This window comes from Gracilinanus agilis, chromosome 4 (genome assembly GCF_016433145.1).
Source record: "Gracilinanus agilis isolate LMUSP501 chromosome 4, AgileGrace, whole genome shotgun sequence".
Classification (NCBI taxonomy): Eukaryota; Metazoa; Chordata; class Mammalia; order Didelphimorphia; family Didelphidae; genus Gracilinanus; species Gracilinanus agilis.
The window spans coordinates 233,191,713-233,204,231 of record NC_058133.1 but is presented as its reverse complement, the minus strand read 5'-3'; positions in this window follow the sequence as shown (position 1 = coordinate 233,204,231).

Below are 12,519 nucleotides of genomic sequence, written 5' to 3'. Positions count from 1 at the left end.
CAGTGTCTTCTTGGACAATGAGAGCTTTTTAAGGTTTGCAAAGCACTTTACAAATATTATCTTTTTTTATCCTCAAAACAACCTTGGAAGGTGGACACTATAATTCCCATTTTACAGATAAGGAAACTGAAGCAGACAGTGTTTAAGTGACTTGCTCGGAGGCCACACAGATCATAAGTTTCTGAAGGTGAATCTGAATTCAGGCCTCTTTGACTCCAGGTCCAAAACTCTATCCAACCATTTATCCTCTGTTCTTTTCTGTAAAACAAAGGGGTTGAATCAGATTGTCCCTCAACTCCTTTCCAGCTCTCTCTATATGATCCATTAATGAGGTAATAGGGCATTTTATAGTGAATAAACATAAATAAAGTAAAAGGCTCAGATCTCTCTGATGTAATCAAGCATGCCAATGGTTTCTTGCAGCCCTTGGAGAGCACTTCAGGGCTCTAATAGGATAAGTAGGTGGGAAATCCAGTAAAAAAAGCAATTGCACCAAACAATATAGAGATAAGATGTCTGAACTACAAGTGTCTCAGTTTTACAGACTTGCTTGTTAAGTTTTTCTTAATGGTGTGTTATAGATATATATATATATCCCTAAAATGAATTTCTACCATACCATGTAGGACCTAAACAATTTCCCTTCAAGAGGAAACCAAAATTGGCCCCATTCTTCCTTTAGTAGGTTTCTGCCTTCTCTTTAGTGTCCTATGAAATTACTTTCCTCTATTAGGTCAGAATGAAAAAAATTATTTCACCTATTTATAACTACTCCAAAAAGCTCCCAATTATATTTCATCTCTTTTGTTCCACATAAGCATATCCGTTGAGGTTACTTAAGTGTCTTGTACTGTGCTATATTTGTTGCTATAAGGGCTGGATAAGGTAGAAATGCTTGTATTTTTATTCAAGAAAGAACTTTTAATGTATTTTTATGAGCAAAACAAAAAAGAAACCACTGGAGGCCAGGAATGAAACAGGCAAAGTAGTTGCCCAACTTTTGCTCACATCCCTTAAACTACCAAACCACTCATTTATGTGTGAAACCAACACAAGAAATGTATTTGTAAATATCACTGCTCATCCAGTTCTTTTTATCCAACAGCCCAATAGTGAATACGATGTTATCAAGATGTAACAGAATAAAATCTTGGAGGAATATAGATTGCCAAGTCAGCTGGGTCAGATGGATCTGAATGAGACTTTCTGCTAGCTATGAAACACAAAAGGACTAAAGTTCCACTGGCATTCTCTTCATATTGTGCAAGCCTGAACAACAAACATGGTGATAATAACTATAAACACAAACAACCTGAGTTGATCTGTAGGCTAATATGTCCACTACTTCATCAGGAAACTGTATAATAAGTTCTCTCTACTACTCCTATATAAGTTGGTTTCAGTTAAACTAATATTTCTCTGTAAAACTTGCCTAAAACAAGAACATATGATTTTGGTCAGCTTGTAAAAACAGCTGTTCTGAAAAAATGCACAGGTCCAGTCATATCAGATCAATTTTTTTAAGTCCTTAGTCTTAGAATCAATACTATGCTATAGTTCCAAAACAGAGGAGCAGTGGAGGTTAAGTGATTTGCCCAGGGTCACACAACTGGGAAGTATCTGAGGCCAAATTTGAACCCAGGATCTCCCATCTGTAAGCCTGTGGCTCTATCCATTGAACCACGTAGCTGTCCCATTCAGATCAGTTTTAAGATACCCAAAGCAGGGTCCTGTATTGTGAGGCAAAGAGGCAAAAGAAGGAAGCAGCTTTCATTCCCTCTAATGTACAATGCTGATGACTACACAAAAGAAACCACAACCCATCTCTCCTTGCCAATGAATGAAGCTCTTTCTACAAGGACTATGGATCAATCACTTGCCTTCATGGGATCCAGAAGGCTGTTACCAGACTCTAAGAGCACAGCAGATTAAAGTCATCAGGACTACTTTACAAGTCCTACCTCCTGCTGTTTCCTCACAGCTAGTGCTATGGTGTTGTCTGACAGGTGGCAGAATATCAGCTCAAAGGAGTTAACCAAGAAAAACTCCTCCCCTTCCAGGATCTAGGCAGTGCTAAGGAGAGACATACATCACTGAGATAACAAGTCTTCCACACTCCCAACTAACTCTGCTTCCTCAAAAAGATTGGCCCAGCTTTCTATTCCTATGCAGCCAGCATCTCCTAGACGCACTGCTTCCATCTTAAAGGAGACTCCTTATTTCTCTCCTGACTCCACGATACGTGCTGATGTGTGTGAGACACAAGAGCTCAAGTTTAGAGATCAGACCAGTCTAAGCTTTTTCTTTTTAAACCCTTACCTTCCATCTTAGAATCAACACTGTGTATTAGTTCCAAGGCAGAAGAGCAGGAAGTGCTAAGCAATGGTCACATAACTATGAAATGTCTGGGGCCATATTTGAACCCAGAACCTCCCATCTCTAGGCCTAACTCTTTATACACTGAACCCCCCTACCTGCCCTCAGTCTAAGCTTTTTATTCAGTTGTTTGCCAACAGACTACTTCCCTGTTGGATGATAAAAGCAAATCATGTTGACTTTCATAAAGTTCCTAGGAATGATGAAAGCAAATGCCAAGAACATCAAACCAAACAACTTTGCAAAAACCCTCAAACAATTATCACCAAAGAAATTTTCTGCTTTGGATTTGCTGTAGTTCAAACCTAGATTTGTATTGGGGATAGTAAGGATTAGAAAATAAGAATTATTGATGGAGAAGAGTTGACGATAGAATGAATTGTCTCTAAATACAAGGACAGAGAAAAAGAATTTCATTTTCTTTCCAATATTTTTAACTTCATATAAACCATTATCTATTTGACCCTGTCACTTCAGTGACAAAGCTTCTCAAGTCTAGGATTCTGGTTGACAGTTTCACAATTAAAATTTATACAGACTATAAATAAATAATAAATAACAGGGCTGTGGTTTGGCCAAAATGGATATCTATGTTGGTAATATCCTCCTCACTCTTAGAAGAATTTAAGCAAATAGGCATTCTTATCAGCTACAAATGGCTCCACAAAGAACACTGCCACATTAAGTCTAATTAAATTGCTTTATATACAGGGATTGAAAATGAGGAAATAAGAACTTCTCATTCCAAACAAAATGATCATGTTCACAGTAGAAATCAGATGGGAGTTGAACAAGGCTAGCTTCTTATCTTTGCTTTCTTCCCAATTAGAGAATCATAGTAATCATAGGATTATAATTGAAAGAGATCTATCTTCAAGGTCATATAGTCTAACTCTTAGCCAGTACATGAATATTATTTACATTTAACCAGCTATCCCTTTATATTTGACTTTTGCATCTTAACATCACCATTCATTCTTGAATCCAGTCTTACGTTATCTACTAAACATTATCATTATGGTGGATTTCATCCAGTATTTAATTTTCCTTCCTATCTCCCAAGCCTACACATTTTCATTTTTCTTTTTCTCTCTGTCTAAAACCATCTCATTCTTCAATTAACTACTTTACAAAATGCAATTACCTCCAATTGCTTGTACACATATTTCTATACTTGTTGAGTTTATTCATAGCAAACTTTGAAATGCTATGTGAATGTAAGCCATTACATTCCCTGTATGTCTACTTTAGTCAGTATTAGACTTTAGTCTTAGATTTTAAGTGCCATTTTCTTATAAACTGTAAAAATCTATGCTCATAAAAAAAAACACCAAAAAACTATCCAGTGATAAGAGGAATGGAATGGAAATCAAAGACACAGGGTCGATTTAATTGCTGGATTTATAATGGGTGTAAATTTTAAAAAGATATTTTGTTTTAATCATCTAAGATCTACCTTTTTATCCTCTCACATCAACTCCCCATCCCCAATGGAGAACATAAGAAAAAACAAAACTCATTACAAACACATAAAATCCATAAGAAAAAAAATTCTAAACTGGACATGTTCAAAGTTACTTGTCTCATTCTATATTCTGACTCCTTCCTTCTCTATAAGGAAGTGAGTAGCATGTCTCATCATGAGTCCTTAGGAATCCTGGTCGATCATTACATTGAGTTCAGCACAAAAGTAAATATTCCATCATATTTACATATCATAACTTGCTCATTCATTCCTCAATTTATAGATACTCCCTCAGATTCCCATTCTTTTACACCTTAAAAAGCACTAAAAATATTTTTGTACATCCTTAAGAATTTGTTTTGTTCAAATCTGGCCTCAGACACTTCCCAGCTGTGTGACCCTGGGCAAGTCACTTGACCACCATTGCCTACCCTTACCAATCTTCCACCTATACACAGAAGTTAAGGGTTTAAAAAATTTAAAAAAAAAAAAGAATTTGTTTTGCTTAGGACTAATTCCTCCCTTAATCTATCCTTCCTCTAATTCTCCCTCTCCACTTTCTCCTCTTTCCCTTTTATTTCCCTGGTTTGTGAAATGTATTTCTGTATTCAAATCTGTTCATATGTATTCTTTCTTCCTTTGATCATATGATGATAGTAGGGTTCAAGTGTCAGCTACTTCTCTTCTTTCTACTTGTGTATACTGATTATGTGAGATAATTTTCTCCATTCCCCCCTCCCCCATCTCCATGCAGCATATTCTTCCTTTCCTCCTCTCTTTCCATTCTTTTCTTAAAATCATCAAAACATAACAATTATTCTTGGGTCTTACCTGATTAAATTTTCTATATGATCTCTCATGATGCCAGTGTTTAGAAAGGATACAAGTATCATTTCTCTATATTTGAATGTAAGCAGTTTATCTAAATTAGATATGTGTGGAAGTTTTCTATTTATTAAAGATTCATTTTTTTATCCTATAACATTATAATAATTTTCCTGGGTAAATTACTCCTAGACTATAAGCCCATACATATTCTTTCCTGCCTGGAATATCACATTGCAAGTTCTCTACTTCTTTATAGTGATGGCTAATAAATTATATGTGATCTTGACTGTGGCTTCTCAATATTTGAATTCTGTATTCCTGGATGCTTGTAGTATTTTTTCTTTGAACTGAAGCAATTGCTGAGGTTCCGGGTATTTATTTTTGTACTTTGACTTCTGTCACTAAGAGATCTGGGCACTTTTAAGATTTCTTGAACTATGATGTCTAGGCTCTTTTCTTGGTTGGTGTTGATAGTTCAATGATTCTTAAATTTTTTTTTCTTTGTTGCAATTTCTAAGTTAGTTGTTTTTGCTGTGAGATACCTTAAGTTTTCTCCTATTTTTTTCAGGCATTTTATATCATTGTTTCTTGTGGCCTCAGGAAGTTATCAGTTTCTATTTGGTTCATTCTAAAGAGAAGTTGTTGCTTTGCTTGTGCAAGGCTTTGTACACTTGAGTCAAGCTATTGATTCCCTTTCCAATTCTTTTTTCCATAGCTCTCATTTCTTTTCCATTTTTCTCCTCAAGCACTCTCATTCCATTTATAAGAAAAAATTCTAAACACTTAAAAAATTCTTGCTTTATTTCTCTTTCACAAACTAGTTGAGTTTGTGCCTAAGATGGGTTTTTCTCTGAGACATTGCTTGTAGATGTTTTGGAGTCATTCTTTTCTTCTGTGTTTGTGCTTTGAGTAGCCTTGCCACCATATTAGTTACTGCTATTGCTTCTTATGATGAGGTCCTTTTTTTGTTGCCCGTTCTTTTGGCCCATTTCCTAACTTTGGATTTGTTAGAGGCAGGCTCTGCCATAGTTCAGGAGGGAAAGTCTGGGTTGGTTCTGTTGCTGTTGTCTCAGGGTATTGACTGTTATATTACTCCAGATTCTTAGGGACAGGCTTTCAGTCCTCCCAGAATGGTCTGATCTAGAGCAGTGTCTGCTGTCCTCAATATGGTCTGAACTCTTTTAAGTTCCTGACCTAGATTTAGTTCCGTAAAAGAGTAGATTGCTGCTGGTCTCTGTCCCCATTAGCCAGCTATAAAGCTCTGTTGGTTCAGAGTGACAGAACTTTAGACCTCTTTTAGTTTGAGACTCTTGCCTTGCTTATTCCTCTTCAGGCTGAGCTTGGTGCTGGAAGTGAGACCCTGCTCTGAGGCTGGGATCTGAGTTACATGATAGCTTCTGCTGAGTTCTAAACCTCCTCTCCTTTCTCCATACATGGCTTAAGGCCTTCCTATCCAATATAACAAGCCCCCTTCTCTTTCTGCCTTAGATCTATGACTTGGAGCTGGGAAGGGGTGACAAAGCTGCCACTTGGCACCTGCCCCTGTTTCAATGCCCTTTGTGGGTATGAGAGTGTCTCAGGGTAAGTCTGAGTCCTCCACTTACCTTGGTACACAGCTTCTCTCAGGACACTGCAGTGGCTGGGCATACTGTACTCTTAGCCCAACCCCTTTCCCAGTGTATCCAGCCCTCTGTCTAAGTCAAGATGATCTAGACAAATGACTCGTAATGGCTTTTTTCTTGATTTCCTCATCAGGATTTTAATCTGGTACATTTTATAGTTCTGTTTGGAAGATTTTTGGAGGGGAGCTCATGATACAGCTTCTTACTGCTCTGCCAACTTGGCTCTGCCTGTGAATATACATTTAATATTAAAATAAATCCATTGAAAAAGATAAGGCTGAAATTCTTCAAATAAACAGAATTTCTTAGTTATCAGCCAATATTTTTTTCTTCCAAACTAAAAAGACATATTTGAAGATCCATAAGCTGCTCTAACCAGAGGGAAAGCATTTTGAAAGTTGAAACTCATCCATAGAAAGTAGTCAAGTTAATCATACATTTAACAAACTATTAGTGAAAGCTCTCCAGCAGATTTCCAACTGTCCAAGAAATCATAGAAATGGAATCATGTAAAACTTAGCTTTGAAAAATCTGAAAAAAAAAAAAAACCCACTAAAACAACTAATCCAATCCTTTCATTTTAAATATGAGGAAATCAAGATTCAAGAAGCTTAAGTCACTGGCCTTACTGAGTTAGAAGACCTAGTACTACAACCAAGCTCTCCAGATTCCCAGACCAGGGCTCTTTTGACTAAAACATAAGATGTATGATATTTCATATGGCTTATTTGTGCCTGCCTGTGGTAGAGCATTCTGAGCTCATATTGGTCTGATCAGCCAAAGTCAGACACATTGTACATTGACCCCAAATACAATGTTACTTTGGTCCTCTCTGAGTAAGTACTATCAGACAACAATCACCACCAGATATTTGAAAGGATGATCTTGTATTCCTGCCTATACCAATGAATTATTTCAGGGTTAAGAGCAAGTCTTAATCTTCTTAAGAACACATCTTATAATATAAATATAAGTTCTGACCAAGTTAATAGCTGCAAAGTACTTTGAAATTCAAATGAAAGGAAGACCTAAATAAAAATACAAGTTGTGTGCAAGTAAAAAACTAGCTAGCATTCACATAGTGCTTTAAGATTTACAAATGGTCTACAAATAACTAATTTTATCCTCACAATCACCCTGAGAGGTACTTCAATTTACTGATGAAGAAACTGAACCAGATAGGGTAAGTGCCTTGACCAGGTTAATTCAGCAAGTCTAGTAATAAACACTGAAAATAGTGCCCTTAGCAAATGATACTATTTTTCTATAGTCTTCTGTTATCCTTCACTATTATTTCTCATTAGTACCAACATGACAATATTGGTAAGTATGGCAAGAAGGAGGTATAGAAAAATGGACAGAAAAAATTTTGGAGGATAATGGATGCTCTAATCTGCTGGCAAAGCAGTTACATACTCTGAACATATGGTTTAATTATATCTGAAGAAGGAAAGTCAGCCAAATGGTATCCACTAATGGGCTTTTCCTTTTAGATGGACCTGACCTAAACTAATGTAGTATGGGGGTGCATCTAGGTGGCTCACTGGACTAAGAGCCAGGCTGAGAGAAAAGAGGTCATTCCTGGGCTCATCTAGCCTCAGATATTTCCTAGCTGTGTGACCCTGGACAAATCACTTAAACCCCATCGCCTAGTCCTTACCACTCTTCTGCCTTGGAACCAACACACAGTATTAATTCTAAGAGGGAAGGGAAGGATTAAAAAATAATAATAATGTGGTATCTGTATCAAATCTGTATCAAAATGCTTTATCATCTCAAGGAGGGGGTAAAGGAAGCTTGGAAAGAATGTGGAACTCAAAACCTGAGAAACATGTTTAAAATTGCTTCTACTTGTAATGGGGTGGTAGTGGTATAAAATATTATTGAAGAGAAAAAAAGAATGTGATACATACAAAGAAGCAAGCATTTGCTTAACAACATTAGTCTATGATGGGCAAAAAAAAAAAAAAAAAAAAAAAAAGGAATATGGTTTTGAATTTATTTTCCTAACAGTGGCTTCCCCTGAAGACAGTGGTAGCTTCCTGGAATTCTTTCACCAGAATAACTCTCTGCAGATGGCCTGTGATGTATAGGGTTGGAGGTCACTGGACATTGGTGGAGCAGGGAATATGCCGTTTCTTCAATGTGCCTTTCAGCAGGGAGCCCAAGGCACGAATAGAAGGCTCATTCACTCAGAGAGTAGTTGGGGAGAGACAGTGCTTGCTCTCTCAGAAGATCCACCCTAAGCAAGGTCTTAGGAAGCATTGTTCTGCTCAAGAGCTCTTGGTGTGAAACACGGGCAGGGGCTGGCCTCAGTGACTGCCCCGCAGCTAGGGAGGATCCTTGTGGGCAAAGCTGAAGAGGGCTTCAACCAAGAAAGTGTGTGTGTGTGTGTGTGTGTGTGTGGTCTTTACTACGTGTGAAAGTGAAGTACTGACTCAAGTTCAAAGAGTGCCCTCTGTCCCTCACAATGCATCCACAGACTCACCTATTTGAAGTCACACCTGACAGACTCCATGCTCCTGGGCTGGCAGGGAGAGGAGCCACCTATCTAAGTTGGTGGTAGTAGTAAGAGCTGTGGGTCGGGGAGGGGGATAAAAAAGCAATGAGTTTCCTACGGCGACTTGGAGAGAAAAGGGCTTAGAGCAAAGCGTCAAGTAGGGAAAGGAAGAAATGAGTGAGTAGTTCTGAAAATAGGAGGAGATAGATGGTGCTGGGCTCTGCGAAGCCAAGGTGCAAAGGGAAAGTGTCAGTCGGAGAAAAAGTGTCAATTGGGAGGATGAGGGGGCAGACAAGGTAATCCTAGTAAGGGAAAAGGAGATTCCAGGTGGGCTTACTACAAAGTATGTTAGTGCGTCCGAAAGGAAGGAAGGGGTGAAAATTCCGGACAAGAAGGGAGGGGGATGGGGAACCAGAACAGATGTCAGGGGGAGTTGAGGAACGAGATGGACAGGAGAGGCAGAGGCCTGAGTCGGGGGAGGTGTTACAATCCTGGAGAGACACGGGTGGGGACGGGAAGAAGACAGCCCAGGGAGCGGGGTGCAGGGAGAAGGGGGGTAGGGGAGAGGTGGGAAGCGCCTGGAGCAGGATTGGGCTGGGGGAGGAGCCGGCAGGCAGCATGGCGGCGTCGGCCGCACCACCGCCACTCACCCTTCTCGGTGCCAGCTCGGGCGGGGCAGCCTGAGCGGGGAGCACGGCCGGTGGTAGCGGAGGAACCGCGATCCGATCCGGTAAGGGCAGGAGGACGCGGCCCGGGAAGTCCGCACTTCCGCCCCGCGCATGCCTCGCCCCCTCTCCTGAAGAAACTACAACTCCCGAAAGCCTCTGCTTTAAGACTCCATTGGGGGAAAGAGCAGAGTTCCAGGGAATTGTAGTTCTATGGACTCTAAAGGCCAAGAATTGAGAGAAAGGTGTAAGCCCTCTGAGGAATTGATCACAGATGTTGGAGTTGGAGGAGTCCTAACATCTTACTTGTAGTTGAGGTTGTGGAGGTAGGATATTGATTAGGATAATACTGTTCAGTTTATTCTCCTTCCCCACCACCCCAAGCCATTAGTTGAATCACTGGCAGTAACAAAAAAGTTAGCTCTTGTCCTAAAAGTGGTGGCATTTGAAGGCACTCGGCCTTTGACCAAGGCACAGTACACTATTTAAACCCCAGTGGAGGTACAGTGTAGCCTCCTCCTAATTAGAGGAAAAAGTCAGCGAGGGATTAGGGTCCCAAGCCCTGGAAAAGAAATAGGTTCTCATCTCTGTAGTGGGAGAACATTGCTTCATCATCCTCTGCTTTTTCATCCTCCCATCTTAGCCTACACTGGCCATGGTGTCTTGCCTTGAAGCCATTCTCCTAGAAGAGAATATTGTATCCAACAAGGACAAGATGAGTTGTAAGTTGAGAATTCAGCTTTGAGTTGAGAAGAGAGCCAGCCCTGGGTCACCAAGAGTTGAATTGTGGAGAGGAATTGCTGAATGACCTGAGAAACTGGAGAGGCTGAGACCAAGGAGAGTAGCATAGTAGCATCCTTTTCCTCAGGAAAAGGAAATGGATCCTGAAATTCAGGAAGTGTGAGTTGTTTTGGCCCCACATGTTTTCCACGTGTTTCTCTATATTGCCTCTGTCTAGTGTGACACTTGTAATGTTATGGGAAGGCAAACACCAAGTTTTTGGAGAAATTTTTGATTACTTTTGTTTTCAAGAATGCTCTCAGTAAACATCTGTGTTTTGAACTATTTGTATTTACTATCCTACTATTAAAGGCAGGTTCTGGGCAGCTAGGTGGCATAGTGTATATAGAGAGCACCAGGCCTCCAGTTCAGAGGACATGGTTCAAATCTAGCCTCAGATACTTTCTAGCTGGGCAACTCTGAGCCAATCACTTAACCTCAATTCCCATACTTTACCATTCTTCTGCCTTAGAACCAATGCTTAGTATCAATTCTAAAACAGAAGGTAAGGGTTTATTTAAAAAAAAAAAAGTGGTAAGCTCACTGATGATAGCTTGAAATCTATGATTTTTAGAAGGGTACCTTGAACTTGGAGGAGATATCTCTCCCGGACTGTCAATCTTCAAGTACAAGTTGGGGAATGGCCTCAGAATGGATGCTACATACAAATAAGAAAAATGACTCCTGAAGTGACTAGGCTTTCCATTTCAAATGCAAAATTGTTACTATGCTGGAATGATGTGGAGGAATTACTCAAGATTCTGGGTTCATTCTCCCCTTCCATCATATTGTTTCAATATACCATCACAGAACAGTGATTTCAATGTTTGGGAAACTCCTTTCATTTATTGTTTTAGAGAGTTGCCTGAAGTTCAAGATAGGTGAAGTCACTTGACTATGGTCACATAGTAAATTGATTCTGAACATAGGTCTTCTTCACTCTAAGTCTTATCTTCCATCAGCTATCCTATGCTTCCTCTTTTCCATAAAGTTGTTGGAGGTATTTGGCTCTACAAAGATCACAGGATTAGGAATCAGTGGATCCAGGATGAAATCCCATCTGTGCTACTATGTGACCAGAGTCATATCACTTTTATTCTCTCTGTCTCTGTGACCCCATAGAAATCGTGTATTTCTTTTCCCTCCTAGAAGTGTAACAACTGTCTTTCCCTCCACAACTTTTAAAATTACTCTTTGTGGGATAAGGGAGCTTCCTGCTGGCTAGATAGCTCTTCTGTTAAACACAATGGCCAGTAGGAGGGGGCAGGAGAGAGAAATTCCCTCCTCCCTAAGCATAAAGAATGACTCTCAATTAAGATATGGATTCTTCCTCAACTCCTAACTTCTTTCTGGAATAATTACAGCTCTAGCTTTTTAAGGAGAAGAAGAAGCAGGGTCAATAATTAATAAATAATATTTAAGGCCTTCATATTTTGACACCCAGTTTACCCATTTCCTTATCTATCTTTTCCTTTTTGTGATTAGCTCTAGGCTGATCCCTGACCAATCCCTCTTTTCCCTCATCCCATATATACTAGGGAGTTATCCATGTATTTATAATAATTGACCTCATGGGAGCTAGAGGTAAAGGGAGAGAGAGGGAGAGGGGGAGGGAGACAGAGAAGGAGAGAGAGAAAGAGAGATTAAGACAGATAGAGATAGAGAGCAGGGTGGGATAGGGAGACAGGCAGACAGACAGACACACAGACACACAGAGACAGAGAGGGAGGGAGGACACAAAGAGAAACAAAAGAAAGCCCAGAATAGGGTTTTGGAGAACTCTTACCTTTAGAAGGCAGGAGATGGAGGATGAAGGCAAAAGAGTCTAAGGCAAGTAAGGGAAAATCAGGAAAGAAACATTCCACAGAAGTAAAGGGAGGAAAGAGTATCTGAAAAGAAATGGGGGTAATAATGGTGGTGGTAAATAGTATTAAAAGGTCAAGTGAATGGATTTTAAAAGGCAAATAGGCCTGAAAAGAGACCTCTATGATCACTCCCGATTTTGCTGATGAGAAAACAGACTCGGAGAAGTTATTTGGTTTGACCAAGATCAAATGCCTAGATTATAGGAATTACATAGATAATGTTTTTCTTTCTCCAAAAGAAATCATTTCTCCAGCATTAAAAAATCCCTTTCTCTCCCTGGAAGGTTTGATCCCAGAGTTCTTGAACTAGAGAATTTCTGAAGGTGGGCCTTGGCTGGGATTTGAGCTTGGACCTCATCTGTGTTTTGTTGGCTGTTGCTAAATCACTGATAATCTTTGAAAATAGATTCAGTAGAGT